The 12,339-nt window shown below is 33.7% G+C and overlaps 1 long non-coding RNA gene across 1 annotated transcript; it reads right to left on the reverse strand.

Annotated features, from left to right (window-relative positions):
• Positions 1 to 465: 465 nt before the first annotated feature.
• Positions 466 to 2,772, reverse strand: LOC148958522 (uncharacterized). Its single transcript, XR_016144594.1, has 2 exons — positions 2,180 to 2,772; positions 466 to 1,270 (listed from the first exon to the last, which is right to left on the reverse strand). It is a non-coding gene; the product is annotated as an uncharacterized LOC148958522 (long non-coding RNA).
• Between the last annotated feature and the right edge of the window lie 9,567 nt (positions 2,773 to 12,339).

The following is a 12,339-nucleotide window of genomic DNA, read 5'->3' on the forward strand; positions in this document are numbered from 1 at the left end:
ACCGTGTTATCGGAGATCTTCGGATTGACGTCACAGGCATTTTCGGTCTCGGTAAGTTCGCGGCAAGTATCATCGGCTGTCCAAAGGGTCAACGAGAACCTAGCGAAATGGCAGACAGGGCCTAGCAGCGGCATGTTTGTTAGAAGGCCAGACTTTTATCTGGAATCGATATAAAGAGAGAAGTATCGCTCATCAGTCTTGATATTCTGATCGAATATGGAAGTTTTTTGTCGCACGAATCTTTCTGACAGAGAAGTCGAATTGGCAAAGTAGGCTAGCGAGACATAGACATGAGGATGTTGACAGACTTTCATGGAATGTTGCTTTTGAAGCAATTTGTATTGGCAGGCCAGTTCCCTGATTTTAAAAAGAAGATTCGCGCTTTTTCATCAGCCCCTCCTTTAGTGCAACAGCTAAAAAACCATCGCGCAATTAATTCGGGAGGAAAGAAGAAAACAAAACCAGTATACCGGGAATGAAAGCTGTATGAATTGATACAACATATTCATTAGGATAAAGAGCTTCATATCAACATGACTTATTGGAAATAAAACAGGACAAATGAGGACATGGACAAGAAAGTATACAACTTTCAAGACAAGACTAAAAACCTACCATTAGTCATGAGTCAAACAACTTTTTCAAAAATTATAAATTTGTTTTTATACAAACAAAAAAGGGATTTGAGATTATATTAATAATTCAACTTTTTCAATATACTTTTGTAAATATAATTTTTGTATTTAACCTTTAAGCTATTACAGGGGCCTTGTCGGCTCCTTTATGCTGTCAGAATTTCAACCTGCTATATTTATGAATAATAAATACATGTTTGATGTATTTAAATACTTGGCTACATTGAATTATACAATCAGGCCAGTGAACTAGCTAGCAATTTGTAATTTCTATTGCACATGAGAAATGTTCTTATAAAAGTATCATGAAACAATAATCTATTGCAAAATTTCTAGAAAATACCTATATGTTGTTACTAGCTTTAAATAATTTGCAAACATTATATATGACCAAATTATATATAAAATTTTGATAATTTTAAATATAGTCTCCTTTGTAAAAATGTTAATACAAAAACAGAATAATGTGTTGAGGTCTTTGTGGTAACTCTTGAATGGAAGAGAGGGGCAAGTTATCACTCCCACAAAGCCAGTAGCCAGATAACAGGATGCATGTAATCTCCAACCTTCATCTAGCATTTTTTTGCAAGATCCTTTCTGCTGATCCATAAAAGAGTTTGTTACCTTTTTTATGCCTAGAATAATAAGGTTGACAGGGATAAATACTAACATACCAGTGAAATTTACTTTTGAGTCATATTAAAACATAAAATGATCAAAGAAACTTGGACACTCAGGGGCATTCAGAGTATAGATATTTAGAAGGATCAAAGAGAAATTTAGGGGTGAAAGGGCAACCACTGTTACTATAGCAAATAGCATCTAAGGATATTAACTTGAATTAACACAAAGATGAATTTAAATGATATAGGCCATGCTTATATGAATCAATGCTAGAATAGCAAAGGTAAATTTAACAAATATAAACAATTCTGCCTTTAAAACATTAGAATGAGGATATTACACATCTTTTTTCCAAGACCAAGGGTGTAAATTCCATGTTTTTTCTTTTGGGTAGTAGATCTTTTGCCCTGGATATTGATCTGGCAAAATTTTGAAATTGTGCATCAATTTTATGATGAAATAGGCAGAATTCCAAAATTGAAGGCAGAACAAGGTAGAACATGAAGAAGAAGGGTTCAGGAGACAAACCCTGGGAAATTTTACACATCTATACCTCGGGCAAAGGTGTAGTGCACAGATCATTGGCAGGGATGTAGTGCTAGGAGGCTCAGGCCCCCTTGTTGGTACAAAAAAGTAGCAAACTTCTACTTTTGGTAATATTTTATGTGACATTTTGCTTGAGAGCCCCTGTGGTACTTTTCATATTACCACATTTCTGACCATTTGGGAGACAGTTCACAAGACTGGCTGTTAGAAAACCTGTATTTAGAGGACGAAGTTTTTTCTCAAAGCCCGGCAAATTGCGATGCTTAGGGGGTGCGTGTCACGCCATCCCCAAACCCCCTCCAAACCTCTACACCCTGCAGTTTCGCCTAACATTCAACATAGTAAAATGATAATAAGATTGAATTGTGACTTACGGGAAAGTTTCTATTTTGTGAATGGGGTTCTTCTTCTAATGCGGTGAGACATCAATTATTATTCAGCTCCCTGGAAATTCCTGAGATGACACGACGATAAGAAATGCCTTCGGTCAGAAATCCATTCACATCTGAAAATTCGTGAAGCATTCCATATTAAAAAGCTTGCTGCGTTGCCAAGATGAGGGTATGCGTACAGGTTGAAGCTTCCATCTTTGATTTGTCGAATTACTAGTCCATGTTGGCTGGAAGCCTCCGCTGAACATCAATCGCAAAGAAGGAAAATAAATAAAACGACAACCGAGATTCCAAAATGAATCGCCTCTTCCGAGCCTCTACCGAGTCGTGCGAATTTCAGTGCGAACGTATAACAATAGCGCCGAATATTGAAACAATAGCCCTTTCACACGTCACAAAGTGCTTTTTCCGAAAAAAAATTTGTCGTATTTTTACGGTGATTCTCAACTTTGAGCGTCTATATCTGGAAAACGAGTTAAGCTTTTCGAAAAAAAATTTCACGATAGCTTCTTTTTCTTGACTAACTACCAATTTATGCAAAAAAAATTTTGGGCTGGAGTGGCCCTTTAAAATTTTGCAAAAAACTTTTTTTGCTCGAAACAACCTGAAATGCTTGAAATTACGTTCGGAACACCATTCGGAGTGTTTTCGATCAATTTCGAGGTCAAATTAGGAAAAAAGAACGAAGTCATTTTTCACAAAATTTGTGACCCCGGACCTGTAAAAAAACTTGAAAAATCTTAAAATTTTGCAAAAAAGTTTTTTCGCTCGAATAAACCTGAAATGCTTGAAATTACGTTCGGAACACCATTCGGAGTGTTTTCGATCAATTCTGAGTTCAAACTAGGAAAGAAAAACTAAGTCATTTTTCACAAAATGTGTGACCCCAGACTTGTAAAAAAACTTGAAAAATCTTAAAGTTTTGCAAAAAAGTTTTTTCGCTCGAATAAACCTGAAATGCTTGAAATTACGTTCGGAACACCATTCGGAGTGTTTTCGATGAATTCTGAGTTCAAACTAGGACAAAAAAACTAAGTCATTTTTCACAAAATTTGTGACCCCGGACCTGTAAAAAAACTTGAAAAATCTTAAAATTTTGCAAAAGAGTTTTTTCGCTCGAAACAACCTGAAATGCTTGAAATTACGTTCGGAACACCATTCGGAGTGTTTTCGATCAATTCTGAGGTCAAACTAGGAAAAAAAGAACGAAGCCATTTTTCACAAAATTTGTGACCCCGGACCTGTAAAAAAAGTTGAAAAATTTTAAAATTTTGCAAAAAAGTTTTTTCGCTCGAATCAACCTGAAATGCTTGAAATTACGTTCGGGACACCATTCGGAGTGTTTTCGATCAATTCTGAGGTCAAACTAGGAAAAAAAGAACGAAACCATTTTTCACAAAATTTGTGACCCCGGACCTGTAAAAAAAGTTGAAAAATTTTAAAATTTTGCAAAAAACTTTTTTCGCTCGAAACAACCTGAAATGCTTGAAATTACGTTCGGAACACCATTCGGAGTGTTTTCGATCAATTATGAGGTCAAATTAGGAAAAAAAGGACTAAGTCATTTATCACAAAATTTGTGACCCCGGACCTGTAAAAAAACTTGAACAATCTTAAAATTTTGCAAAAAATTTTTTTCCCTCGAAACAACCTGAAATGCTTGAAATTACGTTCGGAACACCATTCGGAGTGTTTTCGATCAATTCTGAGGTCAAACTAGATAAACTTGAAACCTGTAAAAAAACTTGAAAAATCTTAAAATTTTGCAAAAAAGTTTTTTTGCTCGAATCAACCTGAAATGCTTGAAATTACCTTCGGAACATCATTCGAAGTGTTTTCGATCAATTATGAGGTCAAATTAGGAAAAAAAGAACTAAGTCATTTTTCACAAAATTTGTGACCCCGGACCTGTAAAAAAACTTGAAAAATCTTAATATTTTGCAAAAAAGTTTTTTCGCTCGAATCAACCTGAAATGCTTGAAATTACGTTCCGAACACAATTCGGAGTGTTTTCGATCAATTCTGAGGTCAAACTAGGAAAAAAAGAACTAAGTCATTTTTCACAACATTTGTGACCCTGGACCTGTAAAAAAACTTGAAAAATCTGAAAATTTTGCAAAAAACTTTTGTCGCTCGAAACAACCTGAAATGCTTGAAATTACGTTCGGAACACCATTCGGAGTGTTTTCGATCAATTTTGAGGTCAAATTAGGAAAAAAAGGACTAAGTCATTTATCACAAAATTTGTGACCCCGGACCTGTAAAAAAACTTGAACAATCTTAAAATTTTGCAAAAAAGTTTTTCCCTCGAAACAACCTGAAATGCTTGAAATTACGTTCGGAACACCATTTGGAGTGTTTTCGATAAATTCTGAGGTCAAATTAGGAAAAAAAGGACTAAGTCATTTTTCACAAAATTTGTGACCCCGGACCTGTAAAAAAACTTGAAAAATCTTAAAATTTTGCAAAAAAGTTTTTTCGCTCGAATCAACATGAAATGCTTGAAATTACATTCCGAACACCATTCGGAGTGTTTTCGATCAATTTCGAGGTCAAATTAGGAAAAAAAGAACTTAGTCATTTTTCACAAAATTTGTGACCCCGGACCTGTAAAAAAACTTGAAAAAACTTAAAATGTTGCAAAAAAGTTTTTTCGCTCGAATCAACCTGAAATGCTTGAAATTACGTTCGGGACACCATTCGGAGTGTTTTCGATCAATTATGAGGTCAAATTAGGAAAAAAAGGACTAAGTCATTTATCACAAAATTTGTGACCCCGGACCTGTAAAAAAACTTGAACAATCTTAAAATTTTGCAAAAAATTTTTTTCCCTCGAAACAACCTGAAATGCTTGAAATTACGTTCGGAACACCATTCGGAGTGTTTTCGATCAATTCTGAGGTCAAACTAGGAAAAAAAGAACGAAGTCATTTTTCACAAAAGTTGGGACCCCGGACCTGTAAAAAAAGTTGAAAAATCTTAAAATTTTGCAAAAAAGTTTTTTCGCTCGAATCAACCTGAAATGCTTGAAATTACGCTCGGGACACCATTCGGAGTGTTTTCGATCAATTCTGAGGTCAAACTAGGAAAAAAAGAACAAAGTCATTTTTCACAAAATTTGTGACCCCGGACTTGTAAAAAAAGGTGAAAAATCTTAAAATTTTGCAAAAAACTTTTTTCGCTCAAAACAACCTGAAATGCTTGAAATTACGTTCGGAACACCATTTGGAGTGTTTTCGATCAATTATGAGGTCAAATTAGGAAAAAAAGGACTAAGTCATTTTTCACAAAATTTGTGACCCCGGACTTGTAAAAAAAGGTGAAAAATCTTAAAATTTTGCAAAAAAGTTTTTTCGCTCGAATCAACCTGAAATGCTTGAAATTACGTTCCGAACACCATTCGGAGTGTTTTCGATCAATTTCGAGGTCAAATTAGGAAAAAAAGAACTTAGTCATTTTTCACAAAAATTGTGACTCCGGACCTGTAAAAAAACTTGAAGAATCTTAAAATGTTGCAAAAAAGTTTTTTCGCTCGAATCAACCTGAAATGCTTGAAACTACGTTCGGGACACCATTCGGAGTGTTTTCGATCAATTCTGAGGTCAAACTAGGAAAAAAAGAACTAAGTCATTTTTCACAAAATTTGTGACCCCGGACCTGTAAAAAAACTTGAACAATCTTAAAATTTTGCAAAAAACTTTTTTCGCTCGAAACTACCTGAAATGCTTGAAATTACGTTCGGAAGACCATTCGGAATGTTTTCGATCAATTATGAGGTCAAATTAGGAAAAAAATAACTAAGTCATTTTTCACAAAATTTGTGACCCCGGACCTGTAAAAAAACTTGAAAAATCATAAAATTTTGCAAAAAAGTTTTTTCGCTCGAATCAACCTGAAATGCTTGAAATTACGTTCGGAACACCATTCGGAGTGTTTTCGATCAATTATAAGGTCAAATTAGGAAAAAAAGAACTAAGTCATTTTTCACAAAATTTGTGACCCCGGACCTGTAAAAAAACTTGAAAAATCTTAATATTTTGCAAAAAAGTTTTTTCGCTCGAATCAACCTGAAATGCTTGAAATTACGTTCCGAACACAATTGGGAGTGTTTTCGATCAATTCTGAGGTCAAACTAGGAAAAAAAGAACTAAGTCATTTTTCACAAAATTTGTGACCCCGGACCTGTAAAAAGACTTGAAAAATCTGAAAATTTTGCAAAAAACTTTTTTGGCTCGAAACAACCTGAAATGCTTGAAATTACGTTCGGAACACCATTCGGAGTGTTTTTGATCAATTATGAGGTCAAATTAGGAAAAAAAGGACTAAGTCATTTTTAACAAAATTTGTGACCCCGGACTTGTAAAAAAAGGTGAAAAATCTTAAAATTTTGCAAAAAAGTTTTTTCGCTCGAATCAACCTGAAATGCTTGAAATTACATTCCGAACACCATTCGGAGTGTTTTCGATCAATTTCGAGGTCAAATTAGGAAAAAAAGAACTTAGTCATTTTTCACAAAATTTGTGACCCCGGACCTGTAAAAAAACTTGAAAAATCTTAAAATGTTGCAAAAAAGTTTTTTCGCTCGAATCAACCTGAAATGCTTGAAATTACGTTCGGGACACCATTCGGAGTGTTTTCGATCAATTATGAGGTCAAATAAGGAAAAAAAGAACTTAGTCATTTTTCACAACATTTGTGACCCCGGACCTGTAAAAAAACTTGAAAAATCTTAAAATTTTGCAAAAAACTTTTTTCGCTTGAAACAACCTGAAATGCTTGAAATTACGTTCGGAACACCATTCGGAGCGTTTCCAATGAAATTTTAGATGATATGTCGTAAAAAGAATACTGGCCTTTATTCTGATTAAAGAAGGTCTTATGAAAAAACTTCAAAAGTATAAAACTTTTGCGAATAAAGAACATGGTTTGAAAAAATATAAAAAACGTCAAATACCTTTATGTAGTAATTTGAAGAAAATTCTGTGACTTTCCAAGTAACATCTGGAAGAAAATTCGTGAGCATTAAAAAATCATTCTTGACAGAATCTGTGACCCCGGACCTGTAAAAAAACTTGAAAAATCTTAAAATTTTGCAAAAAACTATTTTCGTTCAAAACAACCTGAAATGCTTGAAATTACGTTCGGAACACCATTCGGAGTGTTTTCGATCAATTTCGAGGTCAAATTAAGAAAAAAAGAACTTAGTCATTTTTCACAAAATTTGTGACCCCGGACCTGTAAAAAAAGTTGAAAAATCTTAAAATTTTGCAAAATTTTTTTTCGCTCGAAACAACTTGAAATGCTTGAAATTATGTTCGGAACACCATTCGGAGTGTTCTCGATCAATTTCGAGGTCAAATTAGGAAAAAAGAACGAAGTCATTTTTCACAAAATTTGTGACCCCGGACCTGTAAAAAAACTTGAAAAATCTTAAAATTTTGCAAAAAAGTTTTTTTGCTCGAATCAACCTGAAATGCTTGAAATTACCTTCGGAACACCATTCGAAGTGTTTTCGATCAATTATGAGGTCAAATTAGGAAAAAAAGAACTAAGTCATTTTTCACAAAATTTGTGACCCCGGACCTGTAAAAAAACTTGAAAAATCTTAATATTTTGCAAAAAAGTTTTTTCGCTCGAATCAACCTGAAATGCTTGAAATTACGTTCCGAACACAATTCGGAGTGTTTTCGATCAATTCTGAGGTCAAACTAGGAAAAAAAGAACTAAGTCATTTTTCACAACATTTGTGACCCCGGACCTGTAAAAAAACTTGAAAAATCTGAAAATTTTGCAAAAAACTTTTTTCGCTCGAAACAACCTGAAATGCTTGAAATTACGTTCGGAACACCATTCGGAGTGTTTTCGATAAATTATGAGGTCAAATTAGGAAAAAAAGGACTAAGTCATTTATCACAAAATTTGTGACCCCGGACCTGTAAAAAAACTTGAACAATCTTAAAATTTTGCAAAAAAATTTTTTCCCTCGAAACAACCTGAAATGCTTGAAATTACGTTCGGAACACCATTCGGAGTGTTTTCGATCAATTCTGAGGTCAAACTAGGAAAAAAAGAACGAAGTCATTTTTCACAAAATTTGTGACCCCGGACCTGTAAAAAAAGTTGAAAAATCTTAAAATTTTGCAAAAAACTTTTTTCGCTCGAAACTACCTGAAATGCTTGAAATTACGTTCGGAACACCATTCGGAATGTTTTCGATCAATTATGAGGTCAAATTAGGAAAAAAAGAACTAAGTCATTTTTCACAAAATTTGTGACCCCGGACCTGTAAAAAAACTTGAAAAATCATAAAATTTTGCAAAAAAGTTTTTTCGCTCGAATCAACCTGAAATGCTTGAAATTACGTTCGGAACACCATTCGGAGTGTTTTCGATCAATTATAAGGTCAAATTAGGAAAAAAAGAACTAAGTCATTTTTCACAAAATTTGTGACCCCGGACCTGTAAAAAAAGTTGAAAAATCTTAAAATTTTGCAAAAAAGTTTTTTCGCTCGAATCAACCTGAAATGCTTGAAATTACGTTCGGAACACCATTCGGAGTGTTTTCGATCAATTATAAGGTCAAATTAGGAAAAAAAGAACTAAGTCATTTTTCACAAAATTTGTGACCCCGGACCTGTAAAAAAAGTTGAAAAATCTTAAAATTTTGCAAAAACTTTTTTCGCTCGAAACTACCTGAAATGCTTGAAATTACGTTCGGAACACCATTCGGAATGTTTTCGATCAATTATGAGGTCAAATTAGGAAAAAAAGAACTAAGTCATTTTTCACAAAATTTGTGACCCCGGACCTGTAAAAAAACTTGAAAAATCATAAAATTTTGCAAAAAAGTTTTTTCGCTCGAATCAACCTGAAATGCTTGAAATTACGTTCGGAACACCATTCGGAGTGTTTTCGATCAATTATAAGGTCAAATTAGGAAAAAAAGAACTAAGTCATTTTTCACAAAATTTGTGACCCCGGACCTGTAAAAAAAGTTGAAAAATCTTAAAATTTTGCAAAAAAGTTTTTTCGCTCGAATCAACCTGAAATGCTTGAAATTACGTTCGGAACACCATTCGGAGTGTTTTCGATCAATTATAAGGTCAAATTAGGAAAAAAAGAACTAAGTCATTTTTCACAAAATTTGTGACCCCGGACCTGTAAAAAAAGTTGAAAAATCTTAAAATTTTGCAAAAACTTTTTTCGCTCGAAACTACCTGAAATGCTTGAAATTACGTTCGGAACACCATTCGGAATGTTTTCGATCAATTATGAGGTCAAATTAGGAAAAAAAGAACTAAGTCATTTTTCACAAAATTTGTGACCCCGGACCTGTAAAAAAACTTGAAAAATCATAAAATTTTGCAAAAAAGTTTTTTCGCTCGAATCAACCTGAAATGCTTGAAATTACGTTCGGAACACCATTCGGAGTGTTTTCGATCAATTATAAGGTCAAATTAGGAAAAAAAGAACTAAGTCATTTTTCACAAAATTTGTGACCCCGAACCTGTAAAAAAACTTGAAAAATCTTAATATTTTGCAAAAAAGTTTTTTCGCTCGAATCAACCTGAAATGCTTGAAATTACGTTCCGAACACAATTGGGAGTGTTTTCGATCAATTCTGAGGTCAAACTAGGAAAAAAAGAACTCAGTCATTTTTCACAAAATTTGTGACCCCGGACCTGTAAAAAGACTTGAAAAATCTGAAAATTTTGCAAAAAACTTTTTTGGCTCGAAACAACCTGAAATGCTTGAAATTACGTTCGGAACACCATTCGGAGTGTTTTTGATCAATTATGAGGTCAAATTAGGAAAAAAAGAACTAAGTCATTTTTCACAAAATTTGTGACCCCGGACCTGTAAAAAAACTTGAAAAATCATAAAATTTTGCAAAAAAGTTTTTTCGCTCGAATCAACCTGAAATGCTTGAAATTACGTTCGGAACACCATTCGGAGTGTTTTCGATCAATTATAAGGTCAAATTAGGAAAAAAAGAACTAAGTCATTTTTCACAAAATTTGTGACCCCGGACCTGTAAAAAAACTTGAAAAATCTTAGTATTTTGCAAAAAAGTTTTTTCGCTCGAATCAACCTGAAATGCTTGAAATTACGTTCCGAACACAATTGGGAGTGTTTTCGATCAATTCTGAGGTCAAACTAGGAAAAAAAGAACTCAGTCATTTTTCACAAAATTTGTGACCCCGGACCTGTAAAAAGACTTGAAAAATCTGAAAATTTTGCAAAAAATTTTTTTGGCTCGAAACAACCTGAAATGCTTGAAATTACGTTCGGAACACCATTCGGAGTGTTTTTGATCAATTATGAGGTCAAATTAGAAAAAAAAGGACTAAGTCATTTTTAACAAAATTTGTGACCCCGGACCTGTAAAAAAACTTGAAAAATCTTAAAATTTTGCAAAAAATTGTTTTCCCTCGAAACAACCTGAAATGCTTGAAATTACGTTCGGAACACCATTCGGAGTGTTTTCGATCAATTATGAGGTCAAATTAGGAAAAAAAGGACTAAGTCATTTATCACAAAATTTGTGACCCCGGACCTGTAAAAAAACTTGAACAATCCTAAAATTTTGCAAAAAAATTTTTTCCCTCGAAACAACCTGAAATGCTTGAAATTACGTTCGGAACACCATTCGGAGTGTTTTTGATCAATTCTGAGGTCAAACTAGGAAAAAAAGAACGAAGTCATTTTTCACAAAATTTGTGACCCCGGACCTGTAAAAAAAGTTGAAAAATCTTAAAATTTTGCAAAAAACTTTTTTCGCTCGAAACTACCTGAAATGCTTGAAATTACGTTCGGAAAACCATTCGGAGTGTTTTTGATCAATTCTGAGGTCAAACTAGGAAAAAAAGAACGAAGTCATTTTTCACAAAATTTGTGACCCCGGACCTGTAAAAAAAGTTGAAAAATCTTAAAATTTTGCAAAAAACTTTTTTCGCTCGAAACTACCTGAAATGCTTGAAATTACGTTCGGAAGACCATTCGGAATGTTTTCGATCAATTATGAGGTCAAATTAGGAAAAAAAGAACTAAGTCATTTTTCACAAAATTTGTGACCCCGGACCTGTAAAAAAACTTGAAAAATCATAAAATTTTGCAAAAAAGTTTTTTCGCTCGAATAAACCTGAAATGCTTGAAATTACGTTCGGAACACCATTCGGAGTGTTTTCGATCAATTATAAGGTCAAATTAGGAAAAAAAGAACTAAGTCATTTTTCACAAAATTTGTGACCCCGGACCTGTAAAAAAACTTGAAAAATCTTAATATTTTGCAAAAAAGTTTTTTCGCTCGAATCAACCTGAAATGCTTGAAATTACGTTCCGAACACAATTGGGAGTGTTTTCGATCAATTCTGAGGTCAAACTAGGAAAAAAAGAACTAAGTCATTTTTCACAAAATTTGTGACCCCGGACCTGTAAAAAGACTTGAAAAATCTGAAAATTTTGCAAAAAACTTTTTTGGCTCGAAACAACCTGAAATGCTTGAAATTACGTTCGGAAAACCATTCGGAGTGTTTTTGATCAATTCTGAGGTCAAACTAGGAAAAAAAGAACGAAGTCATTTTTCACAAAATTTGTGACCCCGGACCTGTAAAAAAAGTTGAAAAATCTTAAAATTTTGCAAAAAACTTTTTTCGCTCGAAACTACCTGAAATGCTTGAAATTACGTTCGGAAGACCATTCGGAATGTTTTCGATCAATTATGAGGTCAAATTAGGAAAAAAAGAACTAAGTCATTTTTCACAAAATTTGTGACCCCGGACCTGTAAAAAAACTTGAAAAATCATAAAATTTTGCAAAAAAGTTTTTTCGCTCGAATAAACCTGAAATGCTTGAAATTACGTTCGGAACACCATTCGGAGTGTTTTCGATCAATTATAAGGTCAAATTAGGAAAAAAAGAACTAAGTCATTTTTCACAAAATTTGTGACCCCGGACCTGTAAAAAAACTTGAAAAATCTTAATATTTTGCAAAAAAGTTTTTTCGCTCGAATCAACCTGAAATGCTTGAAATTACGTTCCGAACACAATTGGGAGTGTTTTCGATCAATTCTGAGGTCAAACTAGGAAAAAAAGAACTAAGTCATTTTTCACAAAATTTGTGACCCCGGACCTGTAAAAAGA

Source organism: Rhopilema esculentum, chromosome 14 (genome assembly GCF_057945365.1).
Source record: "Rhopilema esculentum isolate cy_ngs chromosome 14, ASM5794536v1, whole genome shotgun sequence".
Classification (NCBI taxonomy): domain Eukaryota; kingdom Metazoa; phylum Cnidaria; class Scyphozoa; order Rhizostomeae; family Rhizostomatidae; genus Rhopilema; species Rhopilema esculentum.